Source organism: Haliaeetus albicilla, chromosome 14 (genome assembly GCF_947461875.1).
Source record: "Haliaeetus albicilla chromosome 14, bHalAlb1.1, whole genome shotgun sequence".
In the NCBI taxonomy this organism is placed as follows: domain Eukaryota; kingdom Metazoa; phylum Chordata; class Aves; order Accipitriformes; family Accipitridae; genus Haliaeetus; species Haliaeetus albicilla.
This window is the reverse complement of record NC_091496.1, coordinates 11,544,121-11,571,661: the sequence shown is the minus strand read 5'-3', so window position 1 is coordinate 11,571,661 and position 27,541 is coordinate 11,544,121. Positions and strand designations below refer to the sequence as shown.

At 36.7% G+C, this 27,541-nt stretch overlaps 1 long non-coding RNA gene across 11 annotated transcripts in view; it reads right to left on the bottom strand.

Annotated features, from left to right (window-relative positions):
• Positions 1-11,131, bottom strand: part of LOC138688945 (uncharacterized) — a 45,875-nt gene extending 34,744 nt beyond the window's left edge. For 5 of the 11 annotated variants that reach the window (XR_011327728.1, XR_011327725.1, XR_011327727.1 and 2 more), the window contains exon 1: positions 2,070-11,025. This is a non-coding gene — a long non-coding RNA (uncharacterized lncRNA). The other 6 variants (XR_011327732.1, XR_011327726.1, XR_011327729.1 and 3 more) reach the window with 6 other exon arrangements.
• Between the last annotated feature and the right edge of the window lie 16,410 nt (positions 11,132-27,541).

Sequence of the window (27,541 nt, the reverse complement as noted above, 5' to 3'; positions counted from 1 at the left end):
TAATCCATTTTTTAATGTTCCACTTTTTGTATTGTTTATCTTGGTACATAAGACATCAATCCTCATTACAATTTTCACCAAAAGGATTCAATGACAGCACAACTCATGAGAAAGGAAGTTTCCAATATAATTTCTGCAGAGCTGTTCTCTCTGATATTACAATCAGAAAATTAATAAAGACACACTTAATTTGTATATCCTGGCAAACTCATTAGGTGCTTTATGACAACCAGGGACAAAGTTGTGATGTTCTTATGCTCTATTTTTTCCTCTCATTCAGCTACCAAAAAGTTAACTTCCAAAAGCAAATGACTACCTAGCCCCTCTCAGTTAAAAGTGAAGAGGTACACCAGGAATTTGCAGAGGAAAGAGAACTAACTGAAGCTGGTGAGCTGTTGTTTCCAAGTCTTAAGCTTTATTATGTCATTCTCAGAATATCGACACTTTCATAAACAAGGCTCATGATATATTCAAGGCCTTGTTGCCACAGATCTAAAGCACTTCTTAGAAAAAATGAAACACATCGGGCCAGATCCTAACCAGTGTTTCAAGGAAGCAACAACATCTCGTGCCAGCTCAACATGTAATACTTCCTTTGGACGTTTTTAAGCAAAATTTACATTTTTCTTTTAGACATCTAGTGATTTTCTGTCCTCAAAGTGCAGCTAAACTAGCCTATTAATATCAGAAGAGCAGGAAAAAAAAATGTTTCAAAACTGTGTTCAAACCTGCTCCTGCATGAGACTGAGAACAACTGAAAGTGAACTTATATGTTTTCCTGCTTCCTTTATATGAAATTGCTTAGAAACGGAACACAGTTGAAACAAACACTTCAGTAAGCTCCTTGAAATGACCCAAAGCCAGCCCTTTTTTTTTTTTCTTTTTGCTAAGGGGCTGCAAATACTTAGGTCATATTACAGTTGATAGCAGTTTGTTTTGTTTGTCTGCCATAGCTGCAGATGACAGAGATCCAAAATCCATTGACTTGAATAGGCTTTGGATTGACTGTGGGGAAAGGATTTCCACTGTAGATAGGAATGCTAAAAACATAACCATTTAAGGCTCCAATTTCAGAAAAATTATTCCAGCCTCTCTTTTTCTGTCTTACACATACACACATTTGCTTAGGCTCAAATTCTCTCTCCTTTGTTCATGTTAGAGAACTACAAAATCACTGAAGCCATTCAAAAAGCAAGGTGTAATCCAATGTGAAAAAGCTTTAAATACTTGCCTAGGGGTGGGAATTTTCCCTCCTGGCCTTGTTGAAAAGCTATCATGTACACCCTCAGATGAGGTCAGCAGATTCCTACATGGTTTTATGTACAACATTGTCATCAAAAAACTCACTGGTATTAAAATCACATTAAGTTGCAAACTTAGGTACTCCATGGATAGGGTATGCCAGAACTGGAGTTGCCCTTTCTTTGCCAGATAGAAACAAGCTAGCCTCAGGCTGGCTGTGCTTTTCCAGGACTATAATTCACAGATGCAGGGTGACTGGTCCAGACAGCACTCACCAACACATGCATGTCTCAGTCTTCCTCAGAACAGCTGAAAACAGGACTGTTTCAGTTACCAAGAAAAGAGGATCGAGGCACAGCAGCCAAGTAGCTTGCTGCTATCAATCATTTATTTTCAACTTTCAAAAGAAAAGAAATAATTTAAGAGCGCCAGGGGTGCATGAGAGGAGGAGAGTAATGGGGAGGGAGACAGGAAGAGGGAGAAAGGAAAGGGAGCACTGACTCAGTGAATCACTTTTTTTTTCTCTGAACAAAAGTTCAGACTTATCATGAGCAACTGAAGATCTTCTGAACTGATAACTTAAGTATCCCAAGGAGACAAACAGTAATTTTCAGTTTCATCTTTTTTTTTTTTTCTGTGTTAATCCAAACAAGTAATAGTTATGGGTTTCATTAAATCCACAAATTTCTATGATAACCAGATACTAATCTATCAAAATGGTACATAAATTAACTTGGAACAGGAAAAAAGGAAGAAATTAAATATTTTTTGCAAACAGAAAGATGAAATTTCATGCTGAACACAATAAATGCCATTTCCAGAATTACCTTAGGTAACACAGACATTGAAGACACACAAAGTGACTAAAGCAATTACAAGGTGACTTGGTGCAGCCATGAGGACTTGCTGGGGATTCTGGAGACCTAGGTGCTCTTCCTGGCTCTGTCACTGGCCCACTGGATTAATAAGGACTAGCCACTTCTACTTCTGTCTGCTTGCTAATGCCCTTTTGATTCACTTTAGGATTGATGGTAGAGAAACATTATGAGAGATAAATTTCACTCAATACTTTAAAATATCTGTTCCCTAAAAAAGCAGCAGATGAAAAGGATGTTGTTTTAATGTACATGAGCCAAGTTATTAGGATGTGTGATACGTGTCAGTCACTGGAGCAGACAGGCAGAGGAAACTGGAGGCTGAAATCCATCTCACAAAGACACCTAGATTTAAATGCTAACATGTGAGTGAGGTAAATAAAGATCTAGTCCATGGAATCTGGAGAGTTATTTCAGATAAGACCCATGCATAGGCATAGGAAAGCAGTGCTGTTGGATGTACTCTGGGGTAGCTCACCTTGCCTCCAGCTGCCAGAGGATATGGATGTCCCAGAAGTGCTGCATCATATCTCTCAGCTCCATGCAACTGACTGAGTTACAACATTAGATGTCCAAGCTTAGTCAACTGAATCTTGCCCAAATAAGTGTTTACTTTGAAGATACTCACTTTAGGAAGAACTGAATAGCCTCTAGGTGTTCACTGACTATACTGTATGAGGACTCAGTTCAGTTGCCCTTATATTGGGGTGTTTAGTGCCATTTAAGATGCCTTCAGGTGTCCTACATGGACTCCAGCCAATGGTCCAGAAGGGCACAATGTTTCCATGGGTCCTGGGTCTTACCTGTCTCATCCATGTGTGCATTTGGGACACCCTCGGGCAGCCATCCGAAATGGCACTGGAAGATTCTGTTTGTTAGGTTAATAAATGCCAGTGACTGTGATGAGGGTTGAGATGCTTATCTCAGATGTAGACACTTACATTTAGATGCCTCAGGCTATGACTTGGGTCTTATTTTCCAAACCCCAGTAGGTTTTGAACTTAGGATAGCTGTCAAGTTTCTGTGCAGGGGCATAGACGCAGCTCTGTGAAAGCACAGCAGTGAAATATGCGTCACCTGCAGCATTTGGGGACTGAAAATCAAAATATCCAGCATGTGGTAATCACCAAAGTTAAAAAGCAGTAGAGTTGTAGTTTCTAGAATTAAATTTATGTTTGTAAATTTTACCTAGAACCTCAACTTAGCATCAAAGCAATTTTTGAAGTCTGATCCTAATGACCATTAATGTCTCAGTTAAGACCTGTTAGCAACTTAAATATAGTTTTACGTAACTAAGGTCAGAATAGGTGTCAAAATTTCACAGATTACATACTTCAGTTCATAGAAGTTTTCCATCATTTTAGACTGCTAAGATTTCTTTTTATTCAGAACTGCTTGTGAAAACTTTCTTCTGAAATATAAGTTTCCTGCAGGCCTTTTTTTCCGTTTCTGAATCTTTATAAAAATGTATATCACAAATGTACTCCCATTCTTATCACCTCTCTCAGTAAAATAAATAGAATGGATTGAAATAACTTTTAAAAACTTGTATTCTTGTTCCATACATTATTTTTTGAAATAGCACACTGTTTGAAACAAAAGCTTCCTGATTAAAAGCCAATATATCTATTGCATCCTGGTGATAGTTATATTACAAAGACACATGCTTTCAGTACTATGGATTACATGTGAATTAAACATCTGCCTAGTATTATAACATCACTATAAAAAAACTATTAGAGCATCAAATTATTGTCTTGCAAAGCTGGGAGACTCATCCTATCTCTGGGGACTTTCAGATATTAGACTGATGCAATACTTGTTCTTAGCCAAGTAAACTCTGTGCTACTTTTTTTGTTTCATTATGTATAAATATGTACATGCATTGTTTATAGACTGTGTATACTAAGCAAGGCCAGGTCTGATTCACAGCTGTGAAATTAATCATGCTCTATGTACAGAGGATTTCAGGGAAAAATTGTTTTATATGAGTACTCTGACTCTTCACAGTGTTCCTTTTCATGGAAGGTAAAGCTTTAAAGCAAGGCAGCACAAGTGGTAAATTAAATCTATGATTATGTAACAGGCTCAAAGAACAGAAGTCTAAAGGTACAAGCAAACAGAAGAGCAAAGTCACTTAAAACATGTATTGAAACATAAACTTACAAGCTTCAAAGCATAAGTCAACAGCTCAATACATTAACTATTTGGCATAAGAAAGACATTTATCCTACAAACTATTCCTTCAGCAATCTCCTTCTCTGATGCAGATAGCAATGCACAACAATGGAAAGTTGGAAGTCCTGCCTGAATGTGCGGGTAACAGGACCTCAAATGGAAAACGATCAATGGTACCTCTCCAAGTGTGAATCCAGATTTGTTTGTAAACAGCCTCCATGCATCATAACAGCAGCAAATGTTTTTTGCTGGTTCATAGCCTTTTAGAGTTGCACCTTTTAGAGTTGTGCCACTGGTGATTTTCTAAAATTACTTTGATCATGAGGCAGCACAAACCAAAGGGATTAAAATTTGTCTTTCTTTTACAGTCAGGGAGATAAGAACTCAGGGTTCTGCACACACAGACAATTTTTTAGTAAAGTAACATCTATGTCTTTCAAACATGGAAGAAGTTCTACTTCCACATATGTTGTGTGGGATTATTGGAAGGAAATCAACAATCAACAAGGAGGCCTATGCAGTGAGATTCATTGCTAACGCCTTGTAACACCATAGAAAATGCAATGGCACAGGACCTATGGGACCAACGTTCCCCTAGAAGAGAAGTTATGGACTGAGCAGGATCCCCATAGCACTGGAAATGACACTAGACAATGAAGACAACTGAGTCCTGCACATCAATTCTTCATTTTATCCAAAGAGATCTAGAGACATCTCTCTAAATGTACCAGTGTTGGATGGCAGAGTCCCTGGCCACTTGTGCAAAATATGTTCTTTCTTCACTCTTCTTTTTCATCCTTCTACCCAAGAAAGACTTGCTCAGAGGTATTCTGGATCAGGGGCTGTGATCCAGCAACAACCCTAACTGAGACAGGAGAACAAGATCAGGAGCTTCAAAGAAGATCTAATCTCATTAGATCACTCAGCAAGCTGACCCAGACTTAATAAAAATAGCCAACGGATGGAGTCAGACACCTCTGAACAATAATTCTGAAAGCTTGTGTACTCAGCAAAGATCCTGTAGTCACAGGACTTTTACGTCCCTTTGCTTGAGATCCACAGCCTAGGTCTCTCTCCAGAGCCAGGTGGTTAGCATCTTTCTAAGAAATCCTGGCAAGGGATCAGGCAGCTCCCTCTAAAACAGTTCGCACCAGTAAGACTCCAGTCATTCCTCTCCCTAATCGCTAATTACAGAGTAAAACTTCCTCCTGCTTTCTCTGATTCCAACATCCTTCTTTTTGAATGCAGCTCCAGCGTATGAAGGGGAGGTTACCAGCACATGGGGTCCCCTCTAGGCCTTCATTACAGTACTGTCTTTTACTGAGAACAGGTTGGGCATAGAAAGAGTGATGGGAATGGTCTGACCCACAGAGTATTATGCGAAAGAGAGAAAATCACCCCACTAACAACTATGTTTAAGAAAAACAAAAAATTTGGCACCTAAGCCTGGAAGAGGGTTTCAAGCACTAAACTGTAGTTTCGTAGACATTCTTAACTGCAGCCTTGACATGTACACCAAAACACTTTGGTGAAGGAATCTCACAGAAAACTGCTGCTTTGGCATTTCCTATTAACTGTCTTAGTACTGTTGAGCCAGTTTGCAGAGCCTGTCTCCAACTGAGTACACAGGATACAGAGCAGAGATCTGACTCTGCCTTGTGAATATCATCCCCATATTTATGGCACCTGAATTTTAGGCACTGCAATGTTAAGTTGAATCAGCCCCTAACTCTTACCTGAAATTCAAGTGAACCAAAGAAAAAAAAATTTTTTGACCCATTGAACACTGGACTTCAGCAACTCTAAACCTTTTTGAGAATTAAAATTTTTATGTTAATTCTCTGGTTAACAATTTTTACTGGAAGGTCTAGATTTCTGGTTTAAAATAGTAGAGTGGAAAAGATTTTTGAAAGAAGAGTAAAATCATAAACTTAACAGCTGAAATTTGTAGAACTCGTTGTTCTTCCTGAAGGCATAGGCCCACGTAGGGAACAAGAGGTCATTAAAGTTAATAGTTTTCCATTCCATCTATCCATACTAATTTTAGGACTTTACTGCTTCAGACTTTTGAAGCCAATTCATACTGAAATCATGATGTGCCATACAAAATAGGAATTGGAACATGCTTATTTTTTTGGCTCATGACAGTTAAGTAGGTGAAATCATCCTGTTTTAATTACAAAGCAACTCCCCCCCCAACTATGTTTCTTATGTTTAATGTTTTTCCCTTAATAAAATGCAAAGGATTATTACTATATAAAAAAAACTTATGTCATTTCTTTACAAAGAAGAAATATATTTCCTGTCTACCATGTGTCTAAATATTGTTCACTTTTCTAGTTCAAACTATATCACCAAGTCAAGAGTAGCTTTTGCATAAAGCAGGATTTGACCTCGTTTAGGTCCATCATGAAGAAATTTAGGGAAAATGAGTAATATGCTGAGAAATGTTAGTCTGAAGTCACAGGACAGGAAAAGTGGTTTGTAGCAGTCATCTTCATGAGAGAAGTACATTTCCTTGTATTTAATAAAAGTAAGATGAGCTACTCAGAACCAGGTTATGTTCCCCATTACAATCCCTACAAACAAAAGAACTGTCCCCCATCCTACATGTCAAGTATTCATTACATATTTTTGATTTACACCTTTAAGTGCCAACTGATATAAAAGACATTATGTCAAACATTTCTCATAACTGTTGTAAAAGCTTGTATCCTGAAAGTGCCATTTCTTGGGCTCAGAAAACATGTAATTCTACTTAGAAGTACTGATTTCTCCTGCAAAAGCAAATGCCATGGGCATTGATTCAGAAGGACAGCTGTCAGAGAAGAAGGAGTTATGTTCTTTTCTTGATGTCTATCTCAGTGCCAGATTGTATCCTCAGAGGCAAGAAACTTGGATTCAAAGCTCCTTAAAAGTGAACTCTACTAGGCACTTTCATCTTTCAAGAAGAGGGCCTCAGCTACCAAACTCTTAAGGTGTTGCCTGCTCCTCCTGGTGGAGCTTGTGAAATAGCTTCTGTCTGGATTGGGAGCAAAGGAACTTACTTCTCCCAGTCTGTGAGCACACTGTTCACCTGAGAAGAGTCTCTATTCCCACTGTTGTTTCTGTGGTTTACATGATTCCTCCTCGTATAACAAGCATAAACAGCCCTAGAGAAGGAAATAAAATTTGCAATCCTTTGCTGATGTCCAGAGTAGGAAATCATATTCCTTTCTTCACATTCAATAAATTATTGAAGATTTCCATGAAAAATAGAAAGTAAGATGTTGACCATTTCAGTACTAGGAAAAACAGTGAACTAACATTTCATATGACCTGAAACAATGCTTCAACTGTTGCTTTGTTAATGACTCTTTTAATCATAGAATCATAGAATCATTTAGGTTGGAAAAGATCCTTAAGATCATCGAGTCCAACCATTAATGTTTGTCTTTATTTGTTTTGAAAGGGAAAGTTTAAAGAGTTTTCCAAGCTGTGAATCCTTATCTCAAATACAGTGAAACATATGAGCATCTGTAATACAAAATCTCTCTTTTCCTCAAATATGTTATTAACAGATGTCTGCCTCCCGCACATTCTGCAAACTGCTTACAGGTGGCAAGGAAATTGTTTTAAAACACTATAACAAAGACTCAGACTAAGCTTGTACCACCTACCCAAAGAGACCTTAAAAGATCCCCAGAAAGTCATCACAGAAGAATAACACAGGGTATTAGAAACAGAAGGGCATTCTTCAAGAAATGGAAAATGCTTTCAAGCAAGGGAAGTGGAATTAAGCATAAACTCTGGCAAGTCTAGAATAAGATAGGCCAAAAATCACGTTGTTAAATAATTGTATGAGGGATAAAAACGGTGGATAAAACTTCTTTAAACATATCAAAAGCAGGAAGCATGCCAGTTTGTCTTCAGGGCTGATAAGTGATATAAAAGGTAAAAAAGAATTTCTCCAACAAGATGCAGTCATAGCAAAAATACTAAGTGAATTATTTGCATTGGTGTTCACTATAGAGGAACGTAGGTAAGCTCTGACACTGAGCCTTTCCTTATGGCAGACAAATCCAAGGAAATAATTCAAACTGAAGTGTGCTTAGAAGAGTTTTAGACTTTTGATGAGTTTTTTATCATTTATACCATGAAGAAAGCAAAATAGTTTTCCCTTGAAAATTCAAAATCAGATTATATTTCAGATTGTCAGAATTGCTCAAATCAGCTTGGATGCTGAAACAGTGAAGGTGCTGAATGAAATGGTGGATTTTCAAGAATCTGTCAGGAGATATCCAGGAAACTGCACACTAGTAAGCCTCTTTTGTCTTGGATCAAGCAACTAAACTGCATAACGAACCACATTAATAAATATGATGTAATAGGGAATACTCAACATGAGTGAGTTTTGCTAGACGAAATTGTGCTTCACTACAGACTGTTTGAGAGAAACAAGAATTACAGGTGAGCTACCTAATATACCTGGATTTTCAAAGAACTTTCAAAAAGTTCCTCATCAAACTTCTTAACCTAACAGGAAAGGTCCCTGCACAGATTAATGGTCAGGTAAAAGCTGGGAAACAAATAATGTGAAATGTTACTAGTGGTAACCCATGAAGATCTGTACCCATGAAGATCAGTGCATGTAGCTAAACATAACTGGCCTGGGGTGAAGAGGAACACAAAAACTTTGTTGATATACATCTTTTCAAGGCAGTCATGCCAGACACTGACTTTAGAAAGTTGCAGATATCATATGATACTGAGTGATTAGATATTAAAAGGTCACATGTAAATTAAGTGCTGATAAATACAAACTAGTTAAAAGAAAGTCTAGTTACTAGTATGTCATGATGGACTTTAGATAAACTGCTTTCAGTGAGGAAAGGGTTCTTTGGATCATTGTTATTTCTCTAGAATCACCAGTTCAATGATCATCAGCAATCAGAGGAAAATAGAATGCTAGTAAAGACAGAATAAGAAACCTTGTACCACTGTAGAAATCCATGGCAAACACAGGCCTTCTATCCTATGTAAAGTACTCCTTACCATCCCCCCTCCAAATAAATACAGTAAAACTTGTAAAGGTATAGAGAGCTGTGACAAGGATGATGAGAGGTAAGGAATGCTTTCCATATGAGAATATTTTAAATAGACTAGAACTTTTCTCAGAAAAAGAAGGAACTGAGAGTGATTTGATAGGTTGTAAAATCATGAATGGGCTGGAGAAGGCGACTGGGGAATAATCATTCACTGTATTTTATAACACGAGGATGAGAAAGCACCAAGTAGAATTATCAGGCAGTAGGTTTGAAGGAAGTAAAAGGAGCACTTTTTCACAAAACACCTCATTATATTGTGGAACTCACTGTCATAGATTACTTCCATTGCCAGAAGTGTAAATGGGTTCAAAAACACATTAAACAAATTAAGGATTGGAAGATCCATCAAAAACTAATAAACCTGATGATGTGGTGCAATCTTCAGTTTGAGAAAGCCCCAACAAGAGATGGCTGGAAGGTGCACGGCTATGCAGTTACCACAGCATTTGCTCACCGCTATCAACAATATGATATTGTCGCAGATGAGTTTTAAATCTGATTAAAAACAGATGTTTTTATATTTTTAACTTTTGTCACAGCTTCCAGTGAGTTCCCATTACCCTGAGCACAATTCTTGAGGTACATTACCCCTGTGTTCACCCTTTAGTGACTAGCTTCATCTGACTTAATTTATTTGGGCCTATATGTTGCACATGCACATCTTCATTCATCTTCGACCCTTGGATTATACACATGAAGAGAAACTAACATTCATTTTAGGTCAAATCAGGACCACATTTCTCCCTCTGGAAGTACATGTCCCTTTCCCTTGAACACCTAGGTTTTTAAATTAGGCATCTCAGTTCCTTTGTAACAGTTGGGTAGGACAGATCTGGAAGGTAGAGCAGTTTTAGATTCCCTTGGCTTTATTAAAATAAAAAAGGAAAAGAAAAAAAAAAAGAAAAAGAAAAAAAGAAAGGGGTGACAGGAAAGATGACATTATATGTAAAAACAGAGGGAAACTATGAATACTAAGTTAAAAAAGAAACTGAAATAATTTCTGATGATTGTTAAAACTTGAGCTGGCCAACAACATCATGATGTAGTATTTTTTAAATATTTAACACATTTGCACACGTGAAAATTTCAGCCTTTTAATTTTATTTTTAACCCACCTTTTCCAGCCTCCTATGTTTCAATAATATGAATAGAACACTGAAAATTATTCATCCGTTAACCCCTTTCCTTGTCATTGAACTGCACAGGAATGCTATTGAAGGGGAAAAAAAAGTCACAGTTTATAAGGAATTTAACTGAAAGTACAATGAAGACTTTTCATATTTTTTAGAGAAGACCTAACAATCTAAGCAGAAACTGTAGTGATCAACATTTTTTTCATCATATGCACTGTATTCTATTCCAGATATTATAAAGTATCTGTATACAGATCATTCCACAAAAATGATTCAATGCAACCGGCTCAGAAATAGAAAACAGCAAATAGTTCTGCTAAACACATAAGAATAAGATAGAAGACATTAACCTGAAGATATTGGGTTCATTTAAAGAACAGGGAACATCAGTACAATATGCCGATCAACAGTATTGCTTTAAATATGGAAACTAAATGCATTCAAAGTTTAACAAACACACTTTACTTGACTATTCTGGAAAAAGAGACAAAATGCAATAATGTGGTTTAATTATGCTACAATGTTACCAAGTAATATAAGACCATGGCCCTCGTAGAGAATAAATCACCATATTTTCTCTGTTGGTTTCAATCTGTTAGGTATGCCCTCAGCCCCATCTTTTCCTGTTTGACCCAGGCACATCATTGCCTTCCTCTTATACAAGAGTTCAGGAAGGCATATGCTTTTCTCCATCTATGGATAAAAGGGATCAGCCAAATAGAGATTTCCTCTGCATTATAGTACCTTTTAGCTCATTGGTAGCATTTTCAGGAGGACTTTTCTAATTCTAACTCCAATTCATGAGGGAACTGGTGAATGACTGATCAGTGGTTTAGAAAATGTTAATTTTCTTCACTAAGAGACCTATACTATTGTATTGCTATCAAAGAATGTAAGAGAGGCATCAGCTTTTGTAGAATGTGCTTTTATACTCACTTCATAGGCAAGTCCAGCCTCATCTGAAACAGCTCACTAAGTCATTAAGTCACTCTTATAAACTTTGAGTATTTGCACCACTTGTCCAATTTACATATGTCTAGGTTCCAGGGCCTACAAGAGTCTCTTTTAGGCCCCTGAATTCAGTTCCCAACATCTGTCACCCATAAGCCAGGTAGTATCTTGAATTGCTCCATGTATGGCTATAGTTTCAAACCTTGATGAAAAAAACATTTATTTATGGAAAAGTGTCCCGATTTTCATAGGTCCTGTACAATAAGCCTTTACTGAGGTTTTCTAGATAAAAATTTAAGCCCAAAGCAGGGAAGATTCTTTAGGTGCTTCAAAACAGATTAAAATGACCTATGTTGGCTTTTTTTTTTTTTTTTTTTTTTTGCGAGGGAGCTTCTGTGAGAGTCATTTTGCCTCTACTATGGCAAAATAAAAAAAAGGTACACTTTGACAATAGCCTGCCTGCCTTGTTGCCAGGATGCTATTGCTTTGTGTTTCAAACAGTTGGAGATTGAGAAAAGGTGTTCCCTTTCAGTACTCAAATTTCATGACACTCCGCGATTTTTTTCCCATCACATGGGAAATCCCACACAAGGGAGACGATATATATGAGTACAACTTGCAGTTACTTCGAGATGACAAATACCATGATGAAACAAAAGAAATTTCCCATTAAAATAAACCACATGTCAGATCTCAGCTCAGATTCAGCCAGCTCTCAACTAAGGAAATATGCCTTAGCTGTAGATCACGGAGTAAATACATATCTGCTTTACTCAAAGTGGCCCGTAGAGAAACAAACAGAAATATGAGCTAGCGCTGACTATGAGAATAAACAGAAAAGCCTTCCAAGACCAGGCCATCTCATGCTTTTACCAATGTAGCCCTGAAAGGAAAAGATGCACACACCTCCTTGCCTTAGGCAATGCTTAATTACCTTATATCAAAATAAGCTGTGGAATTCAAGGCCAAACATATCCAGTGAATGCTGGATCTCATACTGCTCAGGGTATTCCGTGTCACTGGATATAAAAACCATGAAGAACTGAACTGAACTTACCACAGGGTCCAGCAAAATATAATTAATTTCCTTTGCCATAACTAAACAGATTTCTCAGGGCCTCTATCCAATTAAAAATAATAAAAAAATAAATTTGGGGAGTAAAAGAAATACTGGAAATAGGGAAGGAAAAATAATAGAAAACTCCCCTGTTACAAGTGATTAGCTTTCTTTATCCTTTAATTAGGCAGACTGGCAAGATAAACTACATGCTTAGCATTCAGTTTAGTCCCCTCAGACTGACTCCATCCCCACAAAATGAGATGCTGAAGTGCTTAGGAATTTTTTGATGGATTTTTTTTCCTTAGTATTGCATTGTTTCAACAAAAGGAAAAGATTTTTCAGAGTGTATACATTAACAAATTTTCTTTGGGCAAAGTTTCATGTCTACCAGGAAGAAAACTCGGAGCAGGAATGCTGTTACTGCCTCTACCTTCTCTGTCTTTCTTTCACTCCCTTAATCATACTCAATTCTCAATTTCATAAAAACTAATTTTGTCTTGACTCAGACATTCAACAAAATCTACACAATGATTACTTTCAGATCAGCCTGCTTTGGTGTAATTCCTTAGATACACACTGGGGAATAATGTATTCCAGAAAAAACAGGTGAACTAACTTTCCTGATGTGAGAAAAAGAAGTCTTGAATGGCTGATAGGGTTTCAGGCCTGATATTTGAAATGTCCTGGCTGTAAGGTACATGCTGTCCTTCTTGGATGAAAAGTCAAGATTAATATTTTTCTAAAATATTCATTTCATTCAATTCAAGACCCAGTCATGAGTAAATTGTATAGTCCTTAGTAGGTCATTATTTTTTTTTCTCAGCTGAAGTAATTGAACATCTTTTAGGGAGTTCTTCTATGAATGGGACAATCGTTACCCACACACTTCGTTGCAAAGAAATAGGAATGGATTGTTGTAGGGATCCTAATCGGTATGTAAAACTCCCATTCCAGTTGAAACAAGCACTGTACAGTAACAGAAGGAACAGCAATTCTATTTGTGGTCTTCTTTAGAAAAAAGAAAGAAAAAACAAACAAACAAAAAAAAAACCCCAAACCCCATCCCAGACATAGTTGTATTTCACTGTAAAACTAGATAACTAAAATCATTTGTGGTGAAACTGAGTTTAAACAAAAGTCAGACAAGGCAAAATTACTATTGCCTATTCAATGGATACAGAACAGTGCTTCAATACTCACTGTCCTAATTGCAAGGCTATACCTGTGAATAGGTGGATGACAGCAAAAGTGTCCATTTCTATTATGGTGTTGACTTTACATTTCTTTAAAAGATCCATTGGTAATAGTTTTACTATTTTCTATTTTTGCCACAAACATACATTTACTGCTAACACTTCTAGCTAGGTATCTTGGGTTTAAACTTAAATAATAAATGTTTACTTAATTTTTAAAACATTATGTTTATTACATTTTAAAAGCACATACATGCACTCACTGATCCTTTTTGGATCAAGATTTGATGAATATAAAATTTAACTTTTTAAGCGGAATCTGCGCAAACCACATGTGCTTTGGGAATTCATTTTGTTCTCTTCTTTAGGATGTTTTATGCAATCCGTTTATGTACCATTCAGTAGAAAGCAGGAGAATCAGCTATATAGGTAAGATAAGGCACAGAAGTCATATAAAGTAGAAGTATTTGTATAGCTAATGCTTTCAGGGATAGGCTGAATTTCCAAGGTTTCGGTTCAGTTATTGATTAAAAATAATTTATTCTTGATTATTCATATTAAATTATCTACGTTCTTTCTCATGGCCTTCAGTATATATTCAAGTATGGAATACCTCGAAGCTGTGGGATGTTAACAGTCCCTCTGCCTTTTGCTAGGTAGGCACAAATTAATTCCTGTAGAAGTTTCCCTCTGGGTAACTCATCTGATGCCATCAACCCCGGTTTCTTCTTGCTGGGAAACTACTAAGATTCTCATACTTGTTTGCCATCCGAGGCAATGGTGGTATCCACAGCATTTTTACATATATTTTTCACTTGTGAGGATGAAAAAATAAAATATTCAGCTGAGTTTGCTTTAAGAATGAGACATAATTATAGAATCCCATCAAGCCATAGTAGATTTTAATATATAATTGGAAATCAAGATAGTAAAGTCATAAGCAATAACAAAACACAAATTAAGATAATACTTTATGAATTCCCATGTAGAGATCAGCTCCAAAATAAATTGTAGATCTTGTTGAACATGAGTAGGTAGATCATGTTATGGCTCCTCTACCCAGAGTGACTTTCCCCTTGAACATTATCATTCCCTGAAAACAAGCATTTAAGCTGAATCCAAATCAGAAACCATATGATTTTATACTCATAGTCTGTGGTTCTGGCCCATATTAAAAAATAAAAATTTTAAATTTGCTTGTAGTCCAAGGACCATAATGCTCCAAAAGTCTTAAAATGATATGCTGACTAAAACCTCCTGAAGACTGAACATAAAGACAATTTTTCTTCCATGTATTTCAGCTTTCATTGTATTCCATGATTTCCTGTATTTGCTAAATCTTATACTATGTTTGGTTTTACCTCTCAGAACTATTTGGAAAATGAATATTTCACATTAGTATCATGACACATGATATTTCTTTCTCTTTCATGTCCCACAGACACTAAGTCACCTGCCTCTCTTTTTTCTCTCCCATGTAATATAACTAACTTAGTCGTTCTCCTGTGAACACCTCCTCCTTCATCTTTGTTTCACAGTTACTAACAATCTTTTCTCCCCAAAGATCTAATTGATAACATGTTTAGTAGATCTTGGAGCAATCTCTTTCTGGCTTTGAGGGTTGCACCATTTCAGACCTGAAGAAAGGCTTTTGTGCTGGAAACCCTATTTATTCAAACTATATCAGCTGCAATAATAAAGGTGTTCCCTAACAGGAAGCTGTCTCTCTCAGTAAGGACACCAATTCATGAATAAAAAAATCTGGGTTTTGTTATCCATTAATCTATCTTTTATTTTTAGCTCAATAATAAAAAAAAAAAAAGATGAAATGTGACTAGCAACTAATTTAGTGCTAATATGATGTGGCTAGCACAGTATGACTGGCAACTAATCACGTACCACTAAGAATAAATAATTCATGACTTACTTTGTGAATAACCACTGAAATTTAATGTATTCACAAATATAAAGATCACTGATAATTACAAGTAAAACCAGAAGTATACAGAAGTTAGTATCAATGATTTAGAAAATAAAAGACTAACTTTTCAATGAACAACCCAGCTGAGGCTATATCAAAAACTTGGAGGCATCATCTTTACAATTATAGATGGAGCTGTATGATTTCACCTTTTTTGGTATTATATTTCAAAAACTCTTTGTTGAAAGAAATGGCGTGATGGAGACAGAAGTGATGAATGCACTGAAAAATTGCTTCCTGTCATAAATGACTTTATAAACCTACTGGGAAATTTTTCATGTCTACATCTGGTAGATGGTGACTAATGCAGGATAATCAAATTAGAAATCATTCAGCCAGTAGGGACTAGTGACCACACGAAGGTCCAGTGACTAAAGCAAGATTAGAAGTTGATATGTGTAAATCACAACTGATTCTAATCAGAAGCAGATGCCTGATTTCAGACAGGTCTTCATGGACAAGATGTCAAAAAAGATTAGAAATATTCAAGTAGATGGAGACAATGAAATGCAGACTACATTATAGTACAAACAATTGATGGAATTCTATGCAAGTAGGTATGCATAGTTTAAGTGCACACTGTCCACAGGGAATATATATAACAACAAATAAATTACTTTCTACCTGAAGATGTGTAATTTAAATGAATAATATTTAATGTGTATATCATGTAAACATATTGTGAAAATGTGGAATAGCTGATTAATTTGGACATATGAGATATTCCCATTCTCTGATTTTCTGTGGGCTAGCACCATTAGAATCAAGCATTTGTTGTCGATTTATAGACTAAAAATATGCTTTTGAGGATTACATGTTTATATTTATCCTAAAAGAATTCTAAACTGTAAATTTACATTTTAAAATGTTCCTAACAGTGAATATCAGTTAAAAATCATAGAATAACTGCAAAATAATTTTGCTGTGGTATTTATTATCTCAATTTCTTTGTTTTCTTCTGGAAATTTTACTGCAACTCCATGAAACCTTTCTATAATTACTGATATATATCTTTGTTTTCATTTTACAGGTCCTATGTGGAATGTGTACCAGTGCCTAATACAGCATACAGGAGCTAAATAAAGGGACAGTATAATATTTTCTATTCTAGTCATTTTCACAATCCGTTGTCATAGTTTAGGGGTATTGAGTATAGCTATGTGTCTCCATCAGTACTTTGAAGAATAAATACTAGACATATAACACCTCCTTCTCATCCTCCCTTATTCACATAGGCACAGAGAACTAAATATCATTAATCATATGTTGTATTACACAGGTTTGAATTTATGCAGTACATCTTATATAGAGAATGGTCTAAACTGTATCTGGAAGGATATATTTTGCCATAGAAGGATTTCTAGTGCTAGCAGAAGACAAAAATACACTCTATATAAAGCCATGAGAATATTTTATTGGTAATAAGCACAACAGTGAGCATTGAGAAAAGAAGTTTGACGTTCAGATAGCAGAGATTTTAGCAAAGTGCTTGTGAAAAGCCAGGGTATAGGTTAACTTTACTAAATGAGATATTTTTATGATTCTTCAAGTTTTAGTTCTTTTCTACTTTTGATTAGGTGATTTTCAGACTCCGATTGTTTGCCAACTTCTCAGTCTCAATATTCGTGTGACTCATTACACATTACTCACACTTTTTGATTGGCCAGCTAAGTCTCACATGGCTCCATCTCCTGTCTGGATGATTATTTAACATCCAAATGATATTTGCTGATATTTAATCATAATTCTGTACGTAAATTCTCCTGTGAGTTGAGATTTAAAGGAACACATACACAAACACTACACTGACATAAATGTTCTTCTAAGCCAAAGAACAATTTAGGCAAAGTAAGAGTTGGAGAATATTAGTAAAAATTTAAGTTAGAGGCTTTTCTGCAAACTGGGTGGGTGGGAATAGACTGAGCATAAAATAAAGTTACACGTTTACTTTTCCTGACTGAAAGGGCTATAAAAAAAAAAAAAAAAAAAAAAAGGATTTTTCCACCGATGTCTATGAGTTAAATGTTCTTTATTGATTTTAATGGTAGGATCTTCAATACGGGTTTGGGCATAATGCAGAAATTTGTTTCCGCTATCACACTTATATATGCCTGGAATCCTTGCAGGTAAATATGACGACATTTGAGTAATAATCCTGCACCACTAAAAACAATGTCAGTAACAGCAGGCTCAAGTTGCTGGCTGCTATTAGAGCACATATAAGTCATATATAGTAAACATAGTGTCACTAATCCAGGGATGAAATCATACTCCAGTGCAGAAAATAGGAACTTTGACTTACCCAACCATATACAATAGTTTCCTAAAGATCAAGACAAATGTTTGTACTTGTACTGTTTGTACAATGACTGATAGATTAAGAAAAAAAAGGAATTTGTGTGAGTGTGTATAAGATATATTTAGAAGGGTAAACTCATGACTCAAAACACATGTACAATTAACATCTAAGTCCTTTTCAGCTTCTGAATGCAAACACTTAGAAGCAGGAGAAATTAACAAATGCAGAAAGTATATTACACACGCTCAACAGACAGGATTTTTGAGCATGAAAAACCCACTCTTTTGTTAATTCTTTGAATCAACAACATATGTTGTTTACTTATTGTTGCATCTTGCAGAAAAAATAAAGTTGGCTTCAGAAAATAATGAGCAGATGAATTTTGAAGAAAGAGGACTGTGTGGCTAGAATTACGAATACCAGACAGTAATGCCATTATACTGTGGGCTTAAGGTTTTTCCACAGCAAAATAATAGCCTGCCAGGCAGACAAACAAATTAGCTGATGATGGACCTCCCTTCCACAACTAACCTTTAATCCAAGACAGCCCATTTAACTAATGAGGAATCCTCCTCTTGTATTACTATGATAATATGAAAGTGGTGTGGAACTGATAAGCTGAAAAGAGTCAGTCAAGTTTTTGACCTTTCTCAGAAGTGCCTTTGACATCAGCTAGAGGAGAATGTGAGGACTCAGCCATTTGAGTAAGTCTCCAGTGATCTGCCCCTAGAAAGTCTCAAATAACTTCCTTAGTCATAACAGGCACTTTGGCCTGACTCACAAAACAGACTAGCATGCAAGTTCAACTCCCACTTAAAATTGTTAGTGGTTTGAGTTCATCTCACTTAGCTTTAACCAGCTTAAATATAGGGGTCTAGTCTAAACTAGTGCCTTTCCAAAATCCCCACATAAGTTGCTAAAAACTTCTCAGTTTCTGAATTTTCCTCATGAAGTCCTTAGAATTCTGCTCTGAGGCATGTGCTTATTTTGAGTTAAATATCATAAAATATCTTAGCAGCTATCTCATACTTTACTGCTTTTGGACTCGCAAAACAGTTTTCCAACCTCTGACATCTGTTGACCAGCAAGTTCAGAGTACATGCAAATCCTCACAGAGGTAAAGGAGGATGAAGTGCTACCCTTCCTCTACCCAAACTTTTATCTATTTGATTGCTCAGATGATGGAGCATTCAGCCTTTTATTCCACTGTCACAGGATATGGCTTGAACTTACTTCCTTCACATTACAGTAGGACTTAGTAAATCTGCTAAGTAGTAAACTCTTTGGAGAGAGGGAAGAAAGAGGGAACACAGATTTTCTTTCTTTTTCCAAATTTTACTCAAGCTGGTCTAATTTTCACATAATTAAGTAAGACTAAGCCAAGAAGCGGGTGAGTGTATTTTGTCCTGAAGGCTGTGGAAATAAGTGTGAAAACATGTCTAAAATGTAATGTAAGTCTAATCAGAATTTGCATGACAAAAGCAAGATATCATAATGGAATTGAGAATGTTGCATTAGTACTGTTTGCAAAAAATGGACAGAACTGTGGATACATGTTTTGGAGCAGGTGTTCTCTTTACCTCACTTATCGAGTACAATGTTATCTCACTTTTTTGCAGCTCTGTGAGAAGACTTCAGTGTCAAAAAAAGAAGTAAAAGGAGGGATAAAAATATACAAAGGTTTCTTTGCCCTTAATTTTTTTAAATCCACATTATAAGAGATTCCATGATAAAGAATGGATTTAAAATAAAGACCTTGGAATCAGAGGTTTTCTTCCAAATCATCCCTTGTGTCTTTGATATCCAGAGTTAATGACAAACAGCTCAGCACGTCGTTCATTTTTCTCATGCCGTCACTGTGGATCTGCACTGAAAAAACTTCATAACATGCTCTGATACTCAGGGAGGAACACTGGGACAAAGCAGTAAGAATTTGTTTGTACTGCTGCGATGACTTTACCAGTCCTGGTTTGCATGACTTTGTTTCTAATTTTTGAAGAAATGTTTAGCCATCCAACCAAGTATAGCTGTCTTTCTAACTATACTTAATCAAAGGCAAAGGGCTAGGTAAGCATATCATGAAAAGGACAATGCTTTTGGTTTATTGTTTGATATAATCAACAGGGCTGTATCAAAGACTATTGCCATTATTTTCTTCAAGTTTTGTTCTGGATTAAAAACATCATGAATTATCAGAAAGAGACCTATTTGTTCATAAGCTCCCCTCATTCCCACAGTACAACAGCATTTGAAATGATGTATTCTCCCTTGAAGGTGGAGCTTCCATGGTTCCTCTTAGCCTGCTGTTCCACACTCCGCAGATCTCACGCTTATGAAATTTGTGATTAATTGTGCCCCTCTCTTTCATTTTCTTATCTATTACTCCAAATTCTTCTCTCTGCCTCATTCTTTCTCTGTTAAGGTGTTGCTTCAGTATCATAACTGGTGGTGGAGGCTTTGAGATGTATTGCCCATAAAGTTCCCATGAGCAAGAGGTGCTCTGAAGGCAGGTTGTGCCTCATTACCAAACTGCAGGAAGAGAAGGTTAAGGAAATGGCTGGACCCAAAGATAAGGCAGGAAGGAGATTTTTCTTTCTTGTCTTGGTGCAGCAGAGTCAGCACAAGGGGAAAAATATTCTGGAGAACACACATGACCCCACAGTACCTATGAGTAAATTAAAAAGTGTCCTACTATACTGGTAGGAGAGAGGATGCTCTAGCTGACAGGTATAGTTTGAAGTACAACCCAAAATCCTTGTAATGCTGGGTGATATGTGTATTCCTCTTTCTACTGGTAGTATATTCACTTTTGATCTGCTTTTACAAATTTTTCTATTACAATAAAAAGCATGAACAAGGTTTAGCTGCAGTTGCATCTGCTTTTCTGTGCTAGACAATCTTTGCCGGAATGACTGAAGTTAGTTGATGGTGTCTCACTTTCAGTGGAGCTCTGTTCTCAGAATCACAGCAGCACAGAAATAGCTTTGAGATCTCATCTTCTGCCCCTTTTGGTCATGCTAGTACTACTACAATTTAAGAAATATATTTCTTGAGAAAACATACCTGCAAACCAAAGCAAACATTTTGTTAGATTACTTTCATAGGATACGCCAACAGAACAGTTACATTAACAACAGAACATGAGGCAGACCCTGGCTTTACTTATGAGCTTAAAAGCTCTTTCTTTGAGACTTTAAGAGCTAAAATGTGATCTCAACATCTCTTGCATAGATTAATCTCAGAAACAATACTTCCATTTATGCAACGTTTAAAACCCCAAGAGCACTGATCAGTTTACCTAATGACCAATTATTGTCACATTATCATACTGAATGACCATACAAAATAACCATGTAAATCTGGTGAGGTATTACTAGCTTTATACTTGGTTATTTTCTCTTATCCCTATCTCAAAAATGCTGTGTTCCTCATAGTCTGAAATGATTTATAGTATTTTATGGGTAATCTTGATAATATGGATTCTATGAAGACCAGCATATCACTGAAGATCCTCTCCCCAAAAAGAAACAAATGGATCAGCAAGACATATAGCACATTTATTGTACAATAAGCTTTGGTACTAGATGAAGTAAAAAGTAGTAAACAGACAGTACAGTCTTGAGGAAGGATATATGGTATGCTCTTACAAACTCAGAGTTGGATGGCTGTTTATATCTCATTTTAGCATTTCCAGGAAAAATATATTTCCTTGCAGTAAGTTACAGAGGCTTTACTTGCCCTGATAATAAAACTTCAATCCAGGTAGTGCAGAACTGTAGTAATTTTTTTTTTTTTTTCCCAAGAAATATCCTATCTGACATGAATGTGATTTCAAATGTCAGAACAACATAGCCTGTTGAAAAAAAACCCCTACAAGATATCTCAGACAAGGCAACAGGAAATATAACATTGGTGATCCCAAAATATAAAGTTTCTCCAGTAACTGCAGGGTTAAGTGTTTTGAATGACTGAAGTAGAAAAGGGTTTTGTGAGACTTAGGTACAAATTACCTTCAAGACTGGTGCAGATAGACCACAACAGTCAAAACCTGGGAAGAAGTCGACTTTGGTCTAGAATTCCCTAAAGAGAGCCGGATGAACAGCAAACACAAGAATTTGCAGTAGAAAGCAGCATAAATGAAAAAATCACATCTCCTTTCTCAACACATATGCCTTCCCTCAGCTTGTCTGATTTTGTTAGGAAAACACTATTTTTATTACTCTTTTTGATCCGCTGGCCTCAGAGTTCTGATGCTGTCTGTAGATGCTGTACCCTGCTGTGTACAACTGAATGAAATACACAAACTCAGTCAGCTTAAACCTGTTAAAAATCCTTCTAGAAAGTAGGCTGTGCATGCAAGGATGGCAGATAGAAAAAGCTTTCAACTTTAATTGAATAATTTACGCTCAAATCATTCAATCCAGTCAGTTAGTTCTGTGGAATCATTTTTCATAAGGACATATCTGAAAGACACTTCAAGATAGACTCAGTCTAAAAAGTAGTTTAGATATTAATGAATTATCCTTGTTTAAAATGACCCTTTAGAAAACACAGATTCTTCCTTTCTCATGTACAGATGTCATCTACAAGCATTCTCTCTTCTGCTGAAATTCTGTCATCCTTTGACGCGTCAGGAGTTGGCTGTTATCAGACGACAGATACAAATGTTGATTGTCCTCTAGATAGATAGGACATGACAAATTTTGTTTTGATGTGCCTTGGGGCATAGGAGATTTCAGTTCTTGTCTTAAAAGGATGCAATGCAAAAGTCTTGATGTGAAATAAATTGGAATAATTACAATAACTGTCTAATTATACATGGCATGAAATAAACCTCAATTTCAATATAGTTCAGGAAAATCTAATGAGGTCTGATGTTTACACCTATTTCCTGGCTCCAAACCAAGTTAATGTTCTCATCAAATCTGATTGGCTCTGGCAGGATCAGAATATCTGGCGTTATCAGTAATACAAACACTGAAAATAAAGTTTTATAATACAGAATTTTAATTCATATTTATGTTAAAAGTAACAAGTTTGTCTGTCTTTTCTCTTTTTTTCTACTACTTACACTTTTTACCCATATTTTTAAAATTGTGTTTCACTCTCTCAACAATCTTGATATGTAAGGATGTTTTACTTCATTGGCAAATGGAAAACTGTGGCACAGGGTGGAATAAATAATTTGGTTGAGTTATGGAAAGTATAAAATCCAGAAAGCTCGATTTTGTGCAATAATATGTTTCGATATGCACCTGTACTCATAATTCTCACCTAACTAACAAGAACTGATGTTTCAGCCAACAGCAAGTTTCTGATGAGGAAGGATAGAAGAAGCAGTTCTGTTCCGCCTCCCACATAAACACCATAATGCTATCTAGTACTGGAAATACAGGACAAACAAAAGCAGATGAAATCCTTATGCCATAAATCCAGTACCAGTTGGGACTTAGATCTCTAGAGCATACCACATCCAAACCAGAAGCTCTATTTTCCAGGACAGCCTAATCTTGTATTTGTGAACTTCTTCCCTTCACAGCCTTAAAGTTCACCTCAGGTTGATCACAAGTACTTCTGATGGGATGGCAGTCTTTTAAATGCCAGCTAAAGCTCTGCTGCAATCCAGTTTAAGGGCAACCACACTAGAAATCTGTCTAAATGTTCTGGAGAAACCCTGAAAGTTTTATATTGTCATAATTGAAGCCAACTTCGATAGTAGACGGATACCTGCGTGTAGTTTAGGTAACTTTCATATGCTCATTGACTCATCCAGGTCAGTGCCTGCATAGTGATTCAGGTCAACAGACCATGGCCTCAGGGAGGGAAACACTCTGCTGGGCTATTGGATTATATCCTGAGCAGAGCCTAGAGTCCTGCAGGTATGAAGTCTAATTGCTTTTGCAGATTTGGAGATTTTCACTTCTGCACAGAGAAAATTTGTAGGGTGCATCCCAAGTGAATGGAGGAGACTAACGTTTCCTGTTATTTCACTGCATTCTCAATGGAAAATGATAGACAAGTACCTTAGATTGGATTATTCTTTGGTGGTACCTAAGTTGCATATACAGAGGCCACAGAGCAGACATTTGATTTTAGCAGCCTGAAACTCCATCTGCAGACCTCAGAAACACTTATTTCTATTCAAAACTGTTCAAGGGATGCAGGAAGCTACATTAGAGAAGCTCAAACATTCTTTCTTCCCGTCTCTGGGGCCAGGCACTTCAAACTGGAAATGAACCAGTGTCTAAACTGAATAGACTAGACACCACCATATTATAGCATTAAACAGGAAATCCTGAAAGAACCAACTCAAGTCTTTGGTTCACATGAGGCTCAAGGTCCTTGTCTGGAAGGGAGGTTCACAACTGTGGATCAACCTGCCAAGTCCCAGCATAAGCCATGGCAAGAATAAGAATATGCATATGAAAATAGGAAAATTTGTCTGGCAACCAACTAGGCAAGTCTGATTTTATGCTAAAATATGAGGAAAAGGGTAAGGCTAAGCCTCAGCTTTCAGTGGGCTGCAAATTCCTCTCTTTCTGTTAGAAGAAATTATTTCTTTAGGATTCAATTTCAGAGTTTAATGCAGAGATTCAAACTTCATCTCAGCATTGATGCCTTCACAGATATGAATCAGAAGGAAAAATGTGCTGCTTCACTACTGCGTAGTTATGGTGACCCTTTGGCAGATGTGTGTGGATAAATTGCAGGGAGATTACTTTATAACCCCAACCCGCTCCTTTGCCAGCCTAATCTTTCCCACTAGATCCCCACTCCTGTCTTGCATCCAATAGTGAACTAATACAGAAATCCCAGAAAAGACTACTGACATTACCTTGTCATTGCAACGTCAAGTATCAGGGTAGGCTATAGGAAATACAGCCTGAACAGGGGCTGAGTTTCATGTGTCCAAACTGATTTTCAAGGGAAAATGTGCTGCAGTCCAAGCAAAGTTGATTGAGATTTCAGTACAGAAGTTGGTTTTGCACAGAAACCACAGGAAAATCAAGCAGAACTGAGAGTCTTGCAGTCAGATGGGAGGATTTTAACTGGTGTAAATTTTTAGCCCTTGGAAATCATGTGGACTGTTGCCACTGTTTGTCAGCTAAACCTTTGGTCTTGTAGATTTGGTTATTCGTATTTCCAGGAGACTGGTTTGGGAAACTAGAGAGACAGTGTGCATGATATAGACATTTTCAGAGACCTGGGGGAGATATTTCATAAATACAGGAGGCTTCATCCTTGACCAAGCAGGTCCACACAGAATTTTAAAACTACTGAACAGTGTTTTATAAACAAAGTGAGCACACTGAAGATATACTACAAATTGAATTAGTATCTTCCCCTATTTGCCATATTAACTAAAAGACAGACTTAAATTTACACCAGAAAACTTTATAGAAACTTAATGGAAACATAGTATGAAACCCAGGGGGAGTCAGAATCATTGTCTTATATAATACAACATCGGTAATGATTCAGAAGACATGATAGAAGTCTACACTGTCCTTGTATTTTTAATATATTTAAGGACAAAAAAGAAGCAGACAGAATACTACTTCTCAATGAGGATAATTTTACTGTTCCAGACATCACATGGGAATAATAGATCTGTAGCGACAATAACATTTTCATAACAATGAGTGTAATCTCACTGCTATATTGTTGGAACTAAACTATAGTTTTCTGAACATAGTGATCTCCATGGATCATTTCTTCCAAATAACTACTGTGTGTTAGCCAAAAAAGATTTCTTCAAACACTGTGTGTGCTATATCACTGCATGCTCATGTTTGTGCATGTGAGCACTTGTGTGCGTAACTTAGATTTTTTACAATAGTCTTATATGTAGAAAAAACTCATTAAATAGTAACCCAGCCACTACAGAACATCTTACACATCAATGGGTATTGTTCTTTTTTGACTAACAGCTGCTTTTAGTTTAAGTAGTTTACTGTAGCTAAAAGCTCTAACAATCCAGATACTTTTTGCTATCAAGGTTTATCTCAACCTGCTAAAGTCTAGATAAGCGGTTGCCAGTTTTCCTGCTTCAAAGGAGACAAGAGTAATTGGAACTATAAACTCCCCCATTCATCATTAAAATGCACATTTTTATAGGACCACAGAAAGCATCTGTACCTTTACTAAGACAAGGCATGCATTAGACAGATTTATACTGAGACTGCTCAATACAGCAGATCACTAGTCTGACATTTACACATGTTAATGTGCACACACTCATTCCAGAAGAGGAGAAAATAGCACATGCCTAATCAGAAGATTATTTTACAGAGTGAGGTCCTTATCTTGCATAGTTCTTTATTTTAGCTGAAGCCAAGAGTCCCTTAGTCCTTCACCAGAGTCATCCAGTATCTTCCATGGTCAGGCCCTGTAACTTTTTTCAGTGCAGTTTCTCTCACTTGTGCCTTGGCAAAAGACAGTTTTGTACAGCTAGATCCAAGACCTATGCAATCCTGAAAATGATTACAAACACTATGCCTTGGCCAAGTATGGCAGTTGTTCATTTCCACAGTCCGTTAACAAAAAGTGGAATCTACCGAGCAACTAAATAGCACTGGTTTGTATAACATGTACATATTTCCTTATCGTCAATTTGATGGAATCTTCACTTCCTTTTTAATAGCTTGCAAATTCATCAAAGATAGAAACAGCTTCAAAGTGAGATAAGTTTACTCCTACAGGCTGCCATTATCATCAGAATATAAAAATTCCACAGTCTAAAGTAAGGCTTTGCCAGAGAATGAGTTAAAAAAAAAAAAAAGTGTAGTTCCTTTCTCTTGTTCTCAATAATTCTAAAATGAGTCCCTGCTTGTTTCCACTGGAACACTGTAAGGAAGGTTGCCTCATAAGATGCCCATTAGTTTCCCTAATAAAAGATATTTTAGTGTTATTATAAAAGAGGATTTTGGTTACCATATCACTGACAGATAAACGTAGGGCACTTCTAACAAATCTAGAGGTTTCTGACAATTTTTTTCTGTTTAAATGCTGTCTCTGTATATTCTACGAATGGTGGGGTTTGCAGGATACGCGAGTAGCCTCCAGTAAGCAAAATTACTTGTTCCATGAGAATGAATGAACAAGAACCAGCTGCACAGATATTTTGAAGATTTTATATTTATGTGTTGAGACGGGTTTCCTAAGGAAACAGATCACAGAATCACAGAATGGTTGAGGTTGGAAGGGACCATTGGAAGTCATCTTGTCCAGTTCCCCCTCTCAAAGCAGCGTCACATACAGCTGGTTGCCCAGGACCCTGTCCAGGTAACTTTTGAATATATCCAGGGATGGAGACTCCACAACATCTCTGGGCAACTTGTTCCAGTGTTCAAACATCCTCACAGTAAAACTGTGGTGTGGTTTTTTTTCTTATCTTCAAATGTAATTTCCTGTATTTCAGTTTGTGCCTATTGCCTCTTGTCCTGTCACTGGATACCACTGAAAAGAGTCTGCTTCCATCTTCTTTATACCCTCCCATGAGGTATTTATACTCACTGATAAGATACCCCCTGACTCCTATC